Raw genomic sequence first — 19,975 nt, forward strand, 5'->3', positions numbered from 1 at the left:
TTAGTTCATAAAGTACTTATTTTGACCAAATTATCCTTGTTAAACACTTAAAAATTTTAGAGTTTGCAATTTAGGATGTTACAGAGTACCTCCAACAAAGAATATGTGAAGTTAAGAAGGATGTTTTTATGGCTCTATACATGCACTCGTAAGGATCAATTTGTAATTAGTAGTTTTTTTCAATGTGGATTCACTTTAACTCATATTATATTTTGTAGGGTACATTGACAATTGTTTGTTCTTTCAATGAATAATAACACTATCATCTTCTTATGCTCCTTCTATTACAAACTTCGAAAGGAAACGAATAAGATGATAGACTCATCTATTTAATTTAATTTTCTCTAAATATATTAGTTACTAACTTAGTGATCCTGATTATAAAGCAATGAAAACATATCAAAATGTGGTCTCGCAAAAGCACGGACATGGTCTCAAGGATCCTACTTGAATTGAGTCAAAAGTGATGCTATACTTTATTAATATGTTCAATTATTAATATTTCTTATGATTTGATCTTATATAGAGTCGTAAACAACTAGTAAAGATGAACTTGTGTGGCCTATATGTGATAAGACACATGCTCAATATCATCACATTGGGCATGATCGAATTTACAAAAGAGGTAAATATATTTTAAAAGTTTTATTTTATTATGTTATTTGAAATTAGTTAATAAGCCTCCTTTACAGATTAAATTTTAGATGTTCAATAATTTGGATTCATGTTTTGAAGTTGAAATTGAAGACATCCACATACATTGAGCAATTTATTTTGGGAAGAATTTGTGAGTTATATAGAAAGTTTCATACAATTTAATAAGTTTGTTAGTTGTAAGCAAGTTTTGGAAACTTTTGTCGACAATTTTGATAGCTCTATACAATTTAGACAATTGTTAGTTTTGGATAGTTCAATAATTTTTAGATAATTGATAGTTGTTAATTTAATTTTTTATTGAAAATTGTAAATAAATTGTGTTGTCTAATTTGATTGTGGCGTATAGAGATAGTAAATTTGAAAAATAGATGCAGTAATCTTAAAAGAACACATAGACTTTCTACATTGATTATGGAATCTGATGTAGAAAGTATATATCTATATCAGTTATTATATTAACATATTAGAATAGTGCATTTTTTACATTAGTTAAGGTAATAACAGGTGTAGAAAGTTAACTTTTTACATTGGTTGAGCTAGCCATCTGATGTAGAAGTGGCTTGTTTTCTTTTCTTTTTTAATTTTTGAGTACATCTTCTACATCAACTATATTGAACTAATGTAGAAAATTAGGGACATTCTACATCCCTTAGAACAACATCATCATTTTAATAACTGTAAACAGTCATTTTTAACAGCTATAAAAAGTATTTTTTGTACTAGTGAACCTATTATTGATTAACAACAATATATTTAGACTTTTAACAAGTAAAATAAATGAAGTTTGAAAGCTCCTAATTTATAATTGTTCATGTCAGATAAATAAATAATACTAGTAAAATAATAAGTTCTACTCAAAAATTAACAACACATTATTATGTTATAACATGAAAGTGGTTAGAAACTTAGTTTACTACTTATATTTTCTTGACATATATAATTAAAGGGCTTGGCGGCTATTAGGCCATCAAGTTTTTTAAGTGGCCAAGAGTTATGAAATTAAACCCTTCCTTGACCATCTAAACCAAATATTCCTTGCAAAAAATTGTAGTAGGCATTAGAGCTTTGGTGGCTAGTTGCTGGCAACCCTGCTAGTGGCAGGGGCTCTAGCGACCTTGTCGCTGTCAAAGGGTTCGTGGTCGACAATAGTAAGGGGTAGCCTTTTTTTTTACTTTAAAGGAAATTTTATCTTTTAGCATAACAAATTAATATTAGTCAATAACTAAAGGACTGTGGTGTAATTTTTAAGTTAATTGGTCCTTGATTGATATTAATTTCTTTCAGTGGTCCTTCAATGCTATTTTCCCATAAAAATATTTAATTTAATTATTTATTATCAGGTAAACATAACTTTTAGTTCCTATATTTACTTGCATTTTGCTTTTGGTTCTTATACTTTTTTGATATTTTAAGTCCCTACACTTTTATTTTTCATTATTTTCAGTCCTTCTTTGAGCAAAGTATAAGGACTTTAGAAGGACCCAAAACAATGAAAAATAAAAGTGTGGGGACCTAAAAACTGAAAGAAAGTACAGGGACTATAAACAAAACATGAGTAAAATAAAGGATTAAAAGTTATGTTTATCCTTTATTATTCATGAAGAAAAAATGAAAATAAAAATAAATAATGCTATTTTTTTATGTTTATCTCTCTTTGATTTTCTCTCTCTAGAATCTTAGGGCTCGAATTGGCCTTTGACAAAACTCTCGCCTTCGATTCTAGGTTTGTATGCTCCAATGGATCCTTTGATGATGTCTTTAAATTTCATTCCTCATATTGTTTCTTTATTTTCTTAATATCCATTGGTGTTCAGTTGGGTATTTGTTTAATTTAAATCAATGGTTTTTGACCTGAGATCTTAGCTGTTTAAGGTATAGATTGTTTAGTTGTTCATTTGGTTCCAGCTTTTATGCTTTTGGGCTCTTACTGCTATTTTTGTAATCCCATTTTTTTAGTATAATTTGGTAATATTTTAATTTGTTTGATTGATTTTGAGCTTAAATTCTTGTTGATTTACATCTCCATTTTAGGGGTTTATTGATATTTACTTCTTCTTCAGGATAGGCATTTGGTTTTTTCTGGTACAAAGTTAGGGAGCTTTGGTTCTTAGTAATATTGGGGAAGGCATAAGGAATGGTGCTTTTACTTTTCTATTAACCTCTAAATAAAGAATGAGAAAGCTATCATTGTGCAAAGCTAATAGTATTGGTGTTTATTTTTTAAAAATTAGTAAAATATCAGTATTGGCATTTAATTTTTTCCCCCTTCTCTATTATTGCCGTTGAAAAATGTGGCTGGATTAAGAGTTGATGATATGTAGAATTGGAAACCTAATGTAAGTGTTAATAGTCGCCTTCTAAAATTATTACGAGAATTTTATGATGCAGCTGGGAGGCATACTCTAAATGTCTGAATTATTGTATGATCTTAGTCCAATGTAAAGTTTAGGGGCTAATCAAGACTCTCTTTTTTGTTTCCATGTGTTTTTCTTCAATAGGAAGTTAGAAAAGGATTGCTAGTGAAATTATTCTTAAGCAATGAATGGCTAGGATTGTGAATGAGAAGTCTAGGCTAGGAAGTTTGTGGAGGGAATTTCAATTAGGCAACATTGTCAATCTGGTGAAGCATTGGTAGAATGTTGTTTCTTTGAGCAGGTAGAAAATGGAATCCTATCTACTTCACCCCCTTATTTGGACACTGATGATGATGACAATGGTGGTGTGTGTGCACGTGCGAACTCTTTAATAGTGTCTTTTGAATAAATGTTTTATGGAATGTTATATTTTATTTCTCTATTTTATTTTGATTCTTATGCATGGAATTAAGCTAGAAAAATGGTAGTTTATGGTATAGAGAATTGTTGCGTTATTGGTGGAGTTGTGAGAAACATGACATCTGCCATTTATGAAGTCTTTTCCTTTTTAGTGGTGGCAACAATTAAAAGAAAGCTTTACTGTACATCTTAATCTGACAATACCATTAACCAATATGCATGCCTCTTCATAAGCTTTGCAAAGAAATTATCAACTCATCAAATTTCCTTAGATATTAGTTTATAGTGGCTGCATTTAAATTTTTCTATGAATAGGGAGTGATAATATTTCTATTATCATGAGGGTGAAAACAAGTAATGACATTAGTCATGTCTTTGGCTAATCATGCTACAAAGGCATTGAAGTTTTTCTAGGATCTTAGGTTTAAACTGCCACCAAATCACCAATTTTGTAGGGGATAGTTCAATAAGGCACCTGTCTCTTTTGTCTTGCAATTGGCAATGCCATCAATTTGTTTAGTCAAATAAGGCAAAATCCTTACTGAAGTATTCCAATCGTAACTTCTACTCCATCATTCTGTATGAAATGAATAGATTTCCTTTGTCTTTTTATAAAGCTATCAAGAATATGAAACATTTATTTTTTTCATTATGCAAGTGAAAGTATGTTGCTAAATATGCAGGTCATTTGTTATCAGAAATAACATTGCCAATGATTTATCTTAGTCAACCATTATATTCATGTTAATACTTGAACGTCCAATTTTTTTGTTAGAAAATGAATTGTTTGGCATTTATTTGCTCTTTTTAAGCTAAAACCTTTTGATTTATATGAAAAATATACTTGGAAGATAGAAAATTTTTCTCAAATTACTAAATAGGAACTTCAAAGTAATGCATTTAAGGTTGGCAGCTACAAATGGTACAAGGCCTTAAAATCACCTATTGGCCTGATAAGCCTTGTTGTGTGCTTATATGTTATGTGTCCTGCTATCCATGACGTTTGTGGTGTGATTTTTAATCTTGTCTTTCCTATCAATATACACATTCAATATATGTGCATGAGCTTTTTGTCATGAACAAGTAAACGTTTTCCTTGTTTAAGGAAGCTTGAATATAGGGATTCCATTATGGGATTGTGAACTACTAATTTTATATGTATAGTTTTGCATGAAACCATCTTTCTCTCTTTTTCTGGTAATATTGAAAGTTTGAATAGGTTTTTCTAATATTGTGAAACTTTCAAACATGTACTTAGGCATCTATGGCCATCATGTGCTAATTTTTCTCTCTTGCCTCATTAAAATGATTTGCTCAATGTTAAGAGTATTTGGCGATGGTTATTTATTCCATAGCCTTGATATTGGGGTTAGTTTAACAAATGTATATGGTTTAACAAAACAAACTTTTGTTTGAATTTTGCTACAATTTTATGTGTCTTAAAACTTTAACCTAATCCAGCTGTGGTTTGTTCCAGGTACATTTTAATTTATCAACAAGGTTGTGATGTTTACAATCACCTCTCTTTGTTTCCATGTATAGCTAATCATGATCCACTTCTTTCAAGTTGGCCCCTTTAATTTAGATTTCTTTGATGATCATTAGTTTTACAAGTCTGTCTTTTGATCCTTGTCTATTATTTTTTAGTAACATAAGATGGAGTCATTTTGCATAATTTACAATTGTTGTGGTCAATAAAGATCTAAAGAAATCAAAATATTTAGGTTTGTTATTTTGTTTAATGATTATATTAACTATTAAAGTCTTTAATGGTTGTATAAGTATCGTTGAGTTACATCTCCTAGATTTTGCAGATACATTGCATTGTTTTTAGAAGAAGGAGCGTGACTGGGGATGGAAAAAGCTTATGGAGTTATCAAAAGTTTATGATGGCTTTGTTGATGCTTCTGACAATTTGATAATAAAAGCTTAAGTCCAAGTCATCGGGTATTCTAATCTTTATTTATTCCAAGCTTCTTAAATATTCATGCAAATATATATATATATATATATATAATAAGTGTATTAGCATGAGTTCTACTTTAACGCATATGACTCGTATCATGGTTGACTCATCACTCATCAGATATGACTATAGAATTTACCCTAGGCCTACTATTCTAGCATTTAACTATCCTAACACTTCAGTGTTCTTGTTTACTGTGACCATAGTCCATATAGTTTCAGTTGTATTGTATTTACTTATCAATAAATAGAGAACATGAATGCTTTATAATTCTATCTGTCTAATTTCTAGGATGTGAGGACCCAATCATTTATGGAAGGTATATGATGCCTTTAAAATGGAGGGTATCAACACAGGCATCCAACTTACTATTTTAGATACATTAGTAACTTAGATATCCAAGATGTTAAGGAGGCATAGAATTTCATCTTTGTAGGTTGCACTTCCTATCTCCCAAAATCATAGAATCACTTGTCTTTGAATTGGTACCCTTACTAATGAAATTGGAATGCGATCAATTAATGTAATTGTAATTATACTTACTACTCTAAGGTTGCAAAGCTTGAATAATTTATGCCATTCTATAACCTTGTAATATCATGCTCCAAATATTTTTGTAATAAAAAATATGAATGTGCATTGATTAGTGTGGCTAATAAATAAATGCATCCTATGGTTCTACATAATGTTATTTTGGTTTAAAATTTTAACTTACTGTGACAGGCCCTGTGATGCACATCAGCACATGCATTATTTCAAAAGCTTGTTAAGATCTCATTCTAAATTCCCTCAACTTTTATTCTCTTTACTTGCTTGTCAAAACAAAAAACATGACCTTCTTAACCTTTTTTTCTTCTCTGTATTTTGTTGCAATATTCTTATCATTGAATCCTGAAGAAACTCAGAGATGTTTCTCTTCCTCATTTTGATTTCCACTTAATTTTTGAAAGCTTTGGTCATTTGTCTTTGTTTGAGAAATTACTATGTTGTGGAGAACTCCATACCATTACCTTTAAGGTCACCATTACTTTTAAATTTATTACTTATTATATTATCTCCACCTAGTAGGATAAAGCTTGTTGTTGCTGCATATTGTTCTATTGGTAATGTTGGCTACAACAGAATGTAAGGAATGTTTAATTAGCAATTCCTTTTGCCCCATTTTGGCTATAACAGAATGTAAGGAATGTTTAATTAGCAATTCCTTTTGTCCCATTATTTTAGGAGGAGATCATCTTTATGTTCTCTTTGCGTGTTTCTGCAAGTGTTTATTTTGGTGAGTGTCCCTAGTGGATTTTAAAAGAAATTTAAAATCTGTTCTGAAGTAGAGCTTACGCTATTTTTTTTATAAGGTTTTGCTTAAAAGGATTTTTTATTCTTTGTGTTGTAACTTCTTGTATTGTCCTCTCTTTTCTTATCAATTATGAGTTCTTTTTTATTAGTGACCAAAAATTTGGTAAATGCATACAACTTATAAATTCATCAAGAATGTCTTTTTCTATGTAGCATCTTGAAAGTAGTAAAAAATAATTGAATATGATTTCTTTTGATTCAGTGATAACTTTATATCTGTAATATGATATTAACTGTAAATGCTCTTTAATTGACAATAGTTAAAAGATTGTACGTGTATAAACTAGAATATATTGAATTTCTATAAAGATATGTTCACTACATTTAAACTAGAATTTATCATTTAAGATCTTTCCATTTGCATTTTATCTTTATAAACTTACTTTATAGTCATCTCTTTCTAATTTCTTTAAAGGTTGAGTTAGATGTCTGATGACATTTGGCTTCTTTTGTAAAATTATAGGTAGAAAGTAGACAGGCCTTTTCATTGTCTTGATTGTCAGTATAGGAGAGAACTTGTTAGAGTATACATGACAAATGTAGAACAAATTTGCCAGTGTTTTGTTGAAGAGAGATGAAGCAAGTTTTGGGAAGTTGATAGAGGATAAAGCTAGGTGGATGAGGTTGTATTCTTGCCTTAAAAGTATGAAGTGAAATTTATTTAGATGCAGAATTTGAAAATATAGATCTTCTTTCTCCTGTTTGCCGTTCTTTTAATGACTTGTTCCACCTTATGTTATTAAGGATTATTAAATTTTTTTTCCCATACTCCTTGACTAATAAAAAGTTCATTTAGATGGTAAGAATTGATGAAAAGCTAATTTTAAAATTAACTATCTAATTTAGTTGTGGATGCATAATTTTGAAATAAACTGGAAGATAGACGTACTACACCCTCATATATTTGACCAATGTTTTATGTGTTTAACCATCTTCATTTATTTTTGCATTTTAGTATTTCTAGGCTTTTTTACTTGTATTTTATTAGATATAGAAAATTAATACTTCTTAGTCCTTACATCGAAGTGACAAATGGTACGCATATGCATGTCTGGAATTAAGAAAAAATAACTGGAAGATGGATGGATAATATAGTGACACACTTTGGTCTACATGACCACTGTTAATGCATTAAGCCATCTTTATTTAACCTGGTGCCTTTGTATATGTCTTTCTACTTGTATTTTATTGCAATTAGATAAATTAACCTTCATCTATATTATTAATTGGAATGTAAGTTGTGTCCTATCTTTGCAAAGTGAGTTTAGTATTGGTTATAAGTTGTTGTAGATAATTAATTGATGGCTGATTTTATTAATTGATGAAAATAAAATTTTCAATAATTGTAGCTTCTGTGCTTTCTGGCTGGGAATTGACCAAAATTCTAGGTGTCACATGTCCAGGGAGAAGACTGATGTAATTTTAAAAGTAGTTGCAAAGCACTTTTTTTCAAAGAAAGAAGTTACTACTACTTTGGTGATGGATTCATTATACAATAGCTTAAAGGCTCTTGATGGCCAGATTAAGTGCAAAAAAGGCAGGTAAAGGCTTTAGATGCTGAAGAAACGCCAACACCAATTGTTCATGTTGAGAAAGATATGTTTGTACTGGTGGATGATGTTTTATTGCTGCTTGAAAGGGCTGCTATAGAACCACCGCCTCCAAAGGATGAGAAGGGTCATCAAAATTGTACAAAGGTGAGATACAAGATTCATATTGGTAAAAGGAACCTCTAGTTAAGTAGGGTGTGCTCTTTGAACTTTAGTGGTATTTATAATAGATGCTAGAAATTGAAGAAATGGGTAGAAGAGATTGGAAAATAGCTAAATCTTCTGTTCTAAACCATAGGAAAGAGGAAATGATATAGCCTCAACCCTAATAAGCTTATAACAAGCAAGAACGAGAAATAGATAATAAACAATGTGGGACTGAATAGCATTACTAAATAATAGAGTTGGATTATGAGGGAAATGATGATTCAAGCCAATCCCATCTCTCTTGTACACCTATGGACAGAAATTACAATTAAATTCAAGGAACAGCATAAAATACATACTATAAAATGACAAACTAGAACACAATCCACTAGACTTTTCAGAGGCCAGTACTCTCCTAAACACTCTTCACTAAGCAAAAGATTGAATTCACTGCTCTAGCTGAATTAAAGGATTTAAGACTCAAATTTACAAAATCACTGCTCCCACCCTTAGCTGTACCTAATCCTCATTTAGTAACCCCTTCTTTTCTCTAACAGCCAGGACCCCCTCAATGTAATCCTCTTGACTGATGGTGGTTTTCCTTTTTCTTACATCTTAACCTTATAATATATAGTACGCCATCTCATGAGCTTATATGGCCTTCTCCACTTCTATTAATGGAGATATATTAGGTTACTATCATCATTGCATGGTTAGTTAGAATATATAGTCTATAACTATCTAACAGTAATTTAGATTAGGGAGATCACAATGTGCTATAAAGCGTATGAATTAAGATTTAGCTTTATGTTTTGAACTCTTTTTATTGTTGGTAAACTTGCTCTCCCTTTGTTATATGATGGGAACTTTAGGGAGGACATCAATAAAGACTTTATAGAGCGTGATGAAAGGCATCGCACTGAACTGGGTCACAAGACTATAGAAATATTTGTACTTGCCAACATATTTAGGTAGTAAAAAAAAGCATTAGTTCTATACATCTGCTTTTCTGATTGTTACTTTTATATGCTCTTCATTCTCAATCCTTCTTTGGATAGTTATTTTGGTTTTTATGCTACTTGAAGCTAGACTCTAGATGTGGTGAAAAAGTACTATATAGGAATTAGTCCAAATTTCATTTGTATAAGGGCCCCTGCATGTACAAACCAAATCTTAACCATTTTATGGATCTCTGCACATAATAAACTCTATAGATGTTGTTTCTTTTGAATAGGTTAAAAACTCTGTATTTCCATCACTCTACTCAAGATGCTAATTTTACTTGTTTCTTTCATTACCTTATAGAAGATTTCTGTAAGAGGAGTTATATAAGTATTCCGTTGTGACAGTTAGAGGCTTAGTTTGTTATACTAGCTATTATGTTTAGTCTATTACACTATCCCATCATGGATATATAAACCCTTAGTGAATGGAATGACATAGTTTCCTTTATTCTTACATGGTATTAAAGCAAGAGTGATCTATGGAGAATTCATCTGAAACTATTAAGAAGAATTCAAAATGTCCTTTGTGCAACCAAAATTCATTTCTTAAGGATTTTTCAATCCCATATCTGTCTAAATTAGGAGAATTTCTTAATTTAGATGCACAAAAAGCACTTGTAACCATTAAAGGTTACAAGCTACAATGATTCAATTTGGATAAGCATGTATACAACCAAAGTTTACCACAAAAGAAGATAAAGCAATAGGAAACTTCACCTAAGAATTCTTACACTGGGAGAAGCATGATTGGTTGTTCATGTTATGGTTGCTTGCATCAATGTCCAAAGGGATGCAAGCTAGAATGGTGGGATATAAACACACCCACAAGGTATGGATTAAGTTGGAAGGGTTCTTCACATCATAAACTAAAGTAAAGGTGATGCAACTCAAGAATTTAAAGAGACATTATATGAAGATTTTCAATTATCTTCTGAAGATTAAAAAGCTAGTCAATGCCTCAGTTGTAATAGGAGAAAGCATGAAATGCATGCATCAAGGTGATATTAAAAGGCCTCTACTCCGAGTTTAATTTTTTATTAATTCCAGTCACATCCAGGCTTGATCGCTTGACACATATTCTGTAACAAAAATTGAAGCATTCTTGATGGTGCAGGAATGAAAAAATAGAAAAGAATAACAAGGCTCTTGAGCAACTGGTAGTGAGTAGTGACAATTAGACAGTTATAATGATTAGAGTCTTGGTCTATTATAATAGCCTATGTTTGATATGTTATGCTATCCCATCATCTATATGAAAACCTCACATAATGAATGGAATAATACTTTCCTGAAGGCTAAACATTTAGTGATATATTTTTTTTCTTTTTTCTATTTTAAATCTTCAAAAATATTAGCATTTTTCCAATGGATAATTTTGATTTGTCTTTTGGTAAGCGAATAAGCATTATAGCTTATATGTATTTTGAGGGTTCATACTAAAATCTTCCTCTGGCCATTCTTACGAATCTTCCTTCTGCCTATGTTTTAGAATCCTTTACATTGTCTTTTGAAATCATAGCTGAAGCTTGTAAAGGTACATTTCAATTAGGAGGGGACCCAATAGTTTATAGTATCTCAAACATGTCCTCTCATAAAGAGGCTCCTTGGGTTGAAGCCTAGGTCTACAACATGTCATATTGGATTAATTTAAATATGATAAATAGAAGGGCAACAAAAGTCAAATTGTTGACAACTTGGTTGAAGAATCTCTACATCACCACTTCACTCCCCATAAGTTTGAGTTGTTAGAAGGCTAAGGAATGATTTTATATATATTATATATATATATATATAAAATAAAGCTCATGATGAATTACAAATGACAATATCTATTCTTATTAATTCATAGTGGCAGAAAATGATAGTCTTCAAAATTTTTGTTTTATGTCAAGAATTCAAAAGCCACTTATTGAATTAGAACATTTGATCTTTCATATTAGATGAGAACATATTAAGCTTGTCTAAGAAAATGTTATTTTCCTTCAGATAATGATGTTAGACCGCATGAAGTTTAATTGTGTTTACTTGGGATAAAACTATGCTGGACTTGGATCCTGATTGATCTAACTAATAGGTTGATTTTGTTATTAAAAATAAAGTTTTTTCAACTTGGGAACCTACCTAATGTATGCTTGAGAAGGTTATACAGGATTTAGATTGGAAAGAGAGAGAAAAGGAAGAGATTTAGAGAGAATGGGAGAGAGACAAGAGGTAAAAGAAGGGGGGAACAAGAGAATCAAAAATCAAGTCTCAAATCTTATTGCATACAATCCATACACATCCATTACAATGACCTTTTTATTCCCCTTTTTAAACATGAATAAAATAATTATTTGAACTAGCCAACTAACTTCCTATTACAATTGCATATAGAAGGTTACCAAGTTGAGGAGCTTCCAAGTTTGTTAATATTAAGGTCTTTTTTAAGGCTAGTCACTAAGGCTTCAATGATGATACAATATTATCTTTTATAGATAAAATATTTGAAAAATATACATATAGTTTTGATATGTACACATACTTATGAGAAACTTCTTTCCTGTCTATTGTCTCTTAAGCTTAAAAGAAAGTTTTACCAAATTATTATAAAACCAATGATACTATACAATAGTGAATTTTGGGTGTTAAAGGAACAAGAGCAAAAAATAGAGGTAACAGATAAGAGAATGTTAAGATTGATGTGTGGTCATATAAGAAAGGACAAGATCCGTAATTATTTTATATAGGGAAAAGTTGACGTGGCATCTATCAAGTAGTAAATTGTAGAAAATTAATTAAGGTGCTTTAGACATTTTCAAATAAGGCCACTAGAGGCCCCAGTGAGGAGAGTTCAACAAATAACTTTTAGCCCTACAAAAAGATATAGAGGAAGACCAAGAAGGACACTTAAAAAAGTTATCATATAAGATCTCTTGGTGAATGATATATTGTAGATGGTTGTTGATAAAATATAATGGTGTTGCAGCGATTCATATAACTAGTCTCACTTAGTAGAATAGATTTCTTGTTGTCGTCATCATTGTAATCTCATGATATAATCATTATATATGTAGATTAAGTTCGAATAAACACTCAACAGAGTTTTGGTTTTGAAAATGAAAAAATATATTTTGAGGAAAACATATGAAATCTATAATTGATATCTGCCTACTAGATTTAAGTACTGAAAATGCCTTTGAAAAACTTACATGAGTTCTGTAAATGTGTCATTTAATTTATTTTTTTTAACAAGATGGCTTCATCTAACCTGGCATTGAAGCAAAAATTTTAGATTGGCATATTAATTATCCTGGTACTCTAAAGATTTGTTTAGGCTCTAGTATTTGATAATGGTTATTCAATTCAACTAAAGTCATGAGTTGGAACTTGATATTTTATTCTACTGGTTTTTTATTTTGTTCTTATCTTAATATTAAAGATTATTTAGCATGATATGGATATTAGGGCTGCATGATCCTTTGATCTAAAGCTAGTTAATAAAAGTATGTTGATCCTTTGTGTATATCTTATTTAGGATAGTTATACTTAATGGTCTTTTTTTAGGCATTTGAAGACCTATTAGCCAAACTAATACAGTGAACTAATGCTAGATATTCTACTTGTCACTGCCTGTTTGATTGAAGGGATTTAGATGGAAGGGGAGGGGGAGGAATATGGCTCTCTTTCACTCTATTAGTTAAAACAAAATGGAAAGGAGGGTAAGGGAGAGGAAACTTTAACAATTTTTCATTCCCCTTTCTTCTTATCCCTTCCTTCCATAAGTAGGGTGATTCATAGGAATCAGTAAAATTCCTCCCCTCCCTTATCCTGAACTAAATTCTATGTTAAGAACATTTGAGAAGTCTAATGTTATTTTGCATGATACACTTCTTATCAATTTAATGATAATGAAAGTATAAAACTTGATAGCATAATGTATTTGTAAATTGAACAATATGCGTAGGTTTATTTGGAGGTTTTTTTTTGACATGAGATGTAATGCCTCCCTGGAGTCTATTATACTAGTTTTGGGTGAGTTAACAAACTCTCAAACCAATTGGGATGCACTGTGAATTTTGTTTAAAGGGATTCACTATCTCTGATATGGAAAGAGATTGAACAACCCTTTTTAAGTGATTAATTTCTCATTATGTGTTTTGATGTCTTGTTTTGTTTTGCAACTATACCTTTTTTTTGTCGTTTGAGGATTTCCTAGCCTCCAAATGTCAAAAATCTCTACTCAATTTCTTATGTCATAAAAAAGAAAAATCTTATGAAAACATAATTAAGGCAATACTTTTTTTTTAATTTGGTGTTTCCTATTTATATTTTCGCTTATATGTAGTGAATAATTGTTAGGTGTGTTTGATGAATTAGAAAATTCTAATTATTCACCTCATGGATACAGCAATAAAATTAAGGTTGCATACCAGGAGGCTATTGCATTAAAGAGACAAGAACAGCTCATCCATGAAGAAGAGGCAGCTTGGCTAGCTGAAAGTGAACAGAAAGCAAAGCGAAGAGAAAATAAGAAGGAAAAGAAGTCAAAAGAAAAGCAGGTTTAAAATGCATCAAAACTGCATTTTAAGGTCATAACAGGTCTCTTAAAGTTAATTGAGAGATGCTACTACTTAGCAACTAAGGTCTCGTGAAGTAAAAATCTCCTCAAAGTGGTATGACTAAGAAACTACAATTCACCTTATAACATGTTATATATATGGAACATCATTCAAGCTAGTCAAATTAAGATATGGAGATTACGCATCAGAAGATCCCTATTTTCATTGGTTGTATGGAACATGTTCAAAAGGTCATGTTTTCAATTAAGAGGTGACAATTACATTATTTGTATTCACATTAGAGAAGATTACTGAGCTAAAATACATCATATACTAAAGATTGTATGTTATATGAACAACATAAAAGGTATTTGTTGCTTGAAAATTGCAACAAACATGACTATTAGACATTTTAGCTATCCTAATTGAATGTCTTAAAGAAACAACTTAATTTTTTTTAATGTATGATAGCTAATTTAGAGAGTTCATTAATCCTTTTGAAGTATTTTGAAATAATTGGTTAAATTTCATTGCTGTAATAGCTTATAGTGGAATCATTCCTTAAGGATTTCCCCATTCCTATGTATTATTTACATGTTCAATACCTTTGATTCTTCCAAATTTTGCCTCAGTATAATTTACATGAAGTATATATCTCGTGCTATTTATGGTTTTGGTTAATTCTATTGCAATTTCACTCAATAACTACTTGAAATTATTCACCAATTTGAAAGGTGTTTTCTTGGCATTCCCTTTTCTTTATGTATGCCTTCTATTACATGTGATTAAGTAATGTTGTGTGCTTAGGGATAGTGAGGCTTTTTCCTTGTATCTGGTCATTAAATTGCTGACAATTTTTTTTAAATAGGCCAAATATAAAAGGAACAATTGGAAAGGTAAAGATAAAGGGAGGGAGGAGAGAGGCCAATTGTGGTTGTACATGACAGACATCAATAGGAGAACCTAGATGATCAGAAAAAGGATTCTAATATGGGGGAGGTGCAAGCTATAGTAAAATGCTTGATGCATTAGAAGATGTTTCTGATGTGTCCAACTCTGTGGATGGAGTTGTTGAAGTACCTCAGCCTGATTCAAAAGACAGAGAGGCTAATCCTATTAATTGGGATACCGATGCATTAGAAGTTCATCATCCTATAGAGGCTAAGAGAAATGGTATAGGTGATCTTTCATCTATGCAAAATGATAATGAAATGGCTAAAAAAAGGATCATTAATAGATGATAGTTCTTTAACATGTTCTACTAATTCATTGCCATCAGTGATCATAAATGGCCCTTTTAAGGTGAACTCTTGCCTAGATAACAAAGTCCAGAAGTCACCTGATAGGTATGGAAATAGCCTAGTGTTTTTTTATTGGTGATGAACATAAATGATATGTGCTTATTTAATTATTCATTTGTTCGTTCATTTGAAATTTTTTCTTATAGAGGTAAGAACCTAGGTAAAGTGTCATCTGATAGGTCAAGTTAGACTAATAAGATGGATAGTCAACCATCTAAGTCTTCTATTGATGTTGGGGATGCCAATGATGAGACTAGAATAGGCAAGGTAGGGGAGGCAAGACTGAGAATACTGTTATCACTCTGCAGGATCAATTAAAGTGGCTTGAGCAAATCATTGTCAAAAAGGTAGGCTGCTTTCTTCCATTTTTATGCATATTATGACATTATTATAAAAGGTTCTTATTTTTTTAAGCAGTTTCTTCTCTTTGATTCACTGAGATAGTTATATTTGTTCCCTTTTCATTTATACTCTTCTTGTCTTTAACTACGCACTTGTATTTAAGTTGTACTCATTTTATTTTCTATATGTCAACATCAAGAAAGGAAGAATATATATAATCATCTGTACAAGCAAAGATAATTTAATACTTTCTATTGCATTATTTATTTTCCCTAGAAAAATTAGATGAAATTGATTTGAGTTCAGTGTAATCATTGTTACATCAAAATTTCCCACTCCCCCCTTTCTTCATTTCTATTCCAATTTCTTTTACTTTTTTATTTGATAGGAAGAGGAAGTTCTTTAGCTATAAAAAACTAAGTATAAAAGACAGAGCTAACAAATCAAGACCTAGCAATACTGAAAGCCTAGCAAAAGAAAGGACCTCAGTGGTACCATCCCCGCCTAGGAGTCCTCCAACATGCCTACCCTAGTCTTCAAGTTCTAATGTAGATCCTGTGCATGTTAGGAAAACATCTTCAATTGGCTCCAAAAAGATTGATGTGTCTTCATCTTCTTTGTCACCAATAACAATTGCTTCTAAAAATACTGCCCAAAGGGTCTGTAGTTTCAAGAACAACTAAGTGATCTGTGGCACAATTACCTTTGGTGTCAAGGCCTTCTAGTACTCCTTCGATTCCTGGTCCCAAATCAAGTGCTCTCGTTGTCTCTATGGATCAAATAGCTCCATTACTTGCATGTTCAATGAGTGCATCAGGATAGTTGTGTTCGGATACCTCACCGACAACTCATAGTTATGCTCCCCAGTCTTACAGAAATGCCACGATGGGTAACTCGGGGACCTCCACTGTGACTAGTTTCACTCATTCCAACTCTTCAAGTTTTGGAGTAAACCTTTTGCCTAGCTATTCACAACCCTCTTCCATGGTATCTCCACCTATGTATCCATCACAAGCCTCAGAGAGAATGGATTTTAATTCCAGCTCGTCTAGTGTTCCTTTTGGCATGATTGCACGAGATGTTTTACAAACAGATCCCAATAGGTTGTCAAACAGACGTTAATAGGAGCATGCACTATGATACACCTTCCTAGCCTAATGATGTTTAAAAACCAGGACATATTCAAGCCTGTGCATAGTAGATCTATGAGTAATATGCCTACTGAATTCCCAACCTGCACATCTAGCTGTCAGAATTAAGGTTTATCGGTGGATGAGTTCTTATACCTTGATATCACCAATGACTTTCTTGATGATGAATAGGGTGTTGAGAAGGCAAGCTCAATCTATCAGTCTCACAATAATAGACCATACTCACTCAATTGACAATTGACTTCTCCTAAAGACCTAGGCACGTGTGACGATTTAGGATCTTCTTCAATTCTTGCAGGTTTGAGCGATCACGAAGTTACCATGATTATAGATTTCATTAAGGATATATCTTATCTAGTGTGCACTATGACTCAATCAGTGATTATGCTCCATAAGGTAGTACCCTACCTTATGTAAATGGCCAAGTACACAGATTCATCCAAAATTAATGGCAGGTGGTTAATTCTAATCTATCATCATATTTGGGCTTGAGACATACAAAGAATGATAGTTATCCATACTATCCAGATTATTCAAGTATGGCTTGTGATGTCAATTGTTATACTATATTTCGACCATCAAATGGTCCTTAAGGGACAACGATGAATGCAGGTTGCCCATGAATGAGGTCAACCTTAAAATGTAATGATGTATTTAAGGCATACGAGTGAGGCTATGATCTCTGATGATTATAAGAAGACATTGTGTAAAGACTGTCTCCAAATTATTTACTTCTAGCAATTTTATGCTTCAGTCTTTAGGGATTATTGTCTAGCATTTTTTTATCAACATTATAATTTCTTTTCCTAAGGCTGCATAGATTTAAGTCACACCTCACATTACCAGACCCTATCAATTGGTTTATTTGTGAAATTTAAACTCTTGGCATGTTTTTCACTTCTCACCCCTATGATTACTTCTTTTTTTCAAACTAAACTGGTGCTCTGTAAAGAGAGATATATTACTATTATAATTGAAAGACATCTAAATAGTGATTGCAAGAAATATCACTATTGTAAGATTTGATCCAGCAACACACCGAATTCTAAGTTAGTATTTAGTAGTAATGGCTTCTGCTACAATTGAAATAAGGGATTTTCTACACCTTTTCTACATGCTCTCACAATTGATGTTATAATACAAAAGGCTCTTTTACCTTTTTAAAAAAAAAAGTAAAAAAAATTTTATTTGCAATAGGATTATAGATTTAAGAAATACTATCTAGAGATATTCTCTCATTAATTACATTGGGTTTTATGCATCTTCCTAGAATTGTGTGCATGCACTCTTTCTAATTAGTATATAGAACAAAGGAGAATAACTTGTGCCAAATAGTGTAAGCTTGATGGCTTATGTATGCATTGTTTTTAGACTTAGACGAACCTGGACTGTTGAATAGGTAGAATTGTCATTCAAAGAAGAAAATAGTCTAGATCAACCACTACCTAGGTTGGTCTATTTTGACCTGAGCAGTTCTTAAAGACCCGAAGAAAAACCCAAGACCCAAAGTAGTTAAATTATTTTGACCTATTTTTTAATATATTTGTATATAAATACTTTTTATTTAATTATTATGTCACTAGTTCAACCATCGATCAAACCATGAGACTCATGACCCATTGATCTTTTTGATTTATTGTTTGGTCTGGTTTTTAAAACATTACATGAATGGCTTATTCTCTGTTTGAAATTTGAAATCCCCTCTCTATTCAAATCCCTTCTTTTTCTTTCACATTTTACTGTTTGTACTTTTTGTCATTCATTCACATTTTCTTATTTCAAATTCTGTCTCCCTCTTCTTTTTTTCCCATAGCTATCCCATTAGGTTTTAGATTCGTATGATTTCAAAAGCTTGGCTTTTTCATTGTGTCTGATGCCATCTTGTTGTAGAATTATTTTGAACTAAACTTTCTTCCTTTCTTCATTGTTGCTGCAAAAATTGAGGTCGGATTTGGGACTTTTGATTCTACTATGATTTTATGGCCTGTGATTAATGTTTGTTTCTTTTTGGCTTCTCCTATTTTGCTTCTCTTATTTTTTTATCTTCTCTCTTCTACTTCATTTTTGCTTTTCAGTTATAGATTTCACTATCGAGTGAAGCTTTCTTCTCTCTTCCTTTTCTTTCTAGCTATCACTTTTTCCCTAGAAATACATCATCTTGACATTCAATAAAATGTCGTGATAATAGAGCAAGGCTGGATATCCTTGTAGAAAGTCTATTTTTTTGGTTTAGCAATATAAAATTAGGTTAATAAGTATTTTAAATCCTAAACTATCATGCGTATGACATTTTGGATCCTGAACTTTTAAAATTTATAAAAACTCCTTCTAATTTCTAAATTCTGAACTTGCAATCCTATCGTTAAGTTAGAGAAAACCATAACTATTTTTAAAGGTTAAGATAGGTGTTATAGTAACGTGCAATTGAGCTCCATAACTATAAAAATAACCGTCATTTTCTTCAATTTAACAATAAGATTTCAAGTGTTCAGAATTTAGAAGTTAAGAGAAGTTTTTGCACATTTTAAGAGTTCAAGATCCAAATATTATTGGCATAATATTTTAAGCTTTAGGATGCTCATTAACATTATTAAATTGCTACTAGCATTAATTATTTTATACATATTAAGCATACCTCTTTTATTCCTTTTATAATTTACATGTAAAAATGATGGTGCTTCCCTGGCTCACATGGGGAGGTCAAGCTAGTTCGATTTATATGACAATTCTAACTATTTACACATTTTAAAAAAATTTGGTGATAATTTTAATCAACTCAAAATGGCAATTCTTTTCATGCATACCCTTGTTTATTATATTGTTGCCAAAACTTACAATAGTTTCTTTAAAACACATTTTTCTTATTCTAAAAGTTATGGATCCTTGTTAGCTTAAGATTAACGGTGTCAATTTGTAGTAATTATTAGTAAAGTTCTAACTTTCAAGAATGCTAATCTATTATTATAAAATGAGAAGAGGGATAACAAGGGAAGAAAGTTTGTTAGCATTATAGAATACACTATATTTTTTGTTTTGATGGGGGGTTGGTTAAAGTTTGAATCTAGGCTTTTGAAGTGTATTGGAAAGAATTGATGTGTTAAGATTGTAAATTAGTATGTTTTCTTTTGACTTTAATTTAAATTTTCAATTGGTTGGTTTCCTCTCTTAAAAAAAAATTCTTCCAACGATCTC

General features: G+C 31.3%; 1 pseudogene; it reads left to right on the forward strand.

Moving 5' to 3' along the window:
* The first annotated feature begins 3,199 nt into the window (after positions 1–3,199).
* On the forward strand, positions 3,200–16,754 carry LOC129319614 (TNF receptor-associated factor homolog 1b-like; annotated as a pseudogene).
* The last annotated feature ends 3,221 nt before the right edge of the window (positions 16,755–19,975 follow it).

This window comes from Prosopis cineraria, unplaced genomic scaffold (genome assembly GCF_029017545.1).
Source record: "Prosopis cineraria cultivar Desert tree isolate PC_DT_omini unplaced genomic scaffold, ASM2901754v1 PC9, whole genome shotgun sequence".
NCBI lineage: Eukaryota > Viridiplantae > Streptophyta > Magnoliopsida > Fabales > Fabaceae > Prosopis > Prosopis cineraria.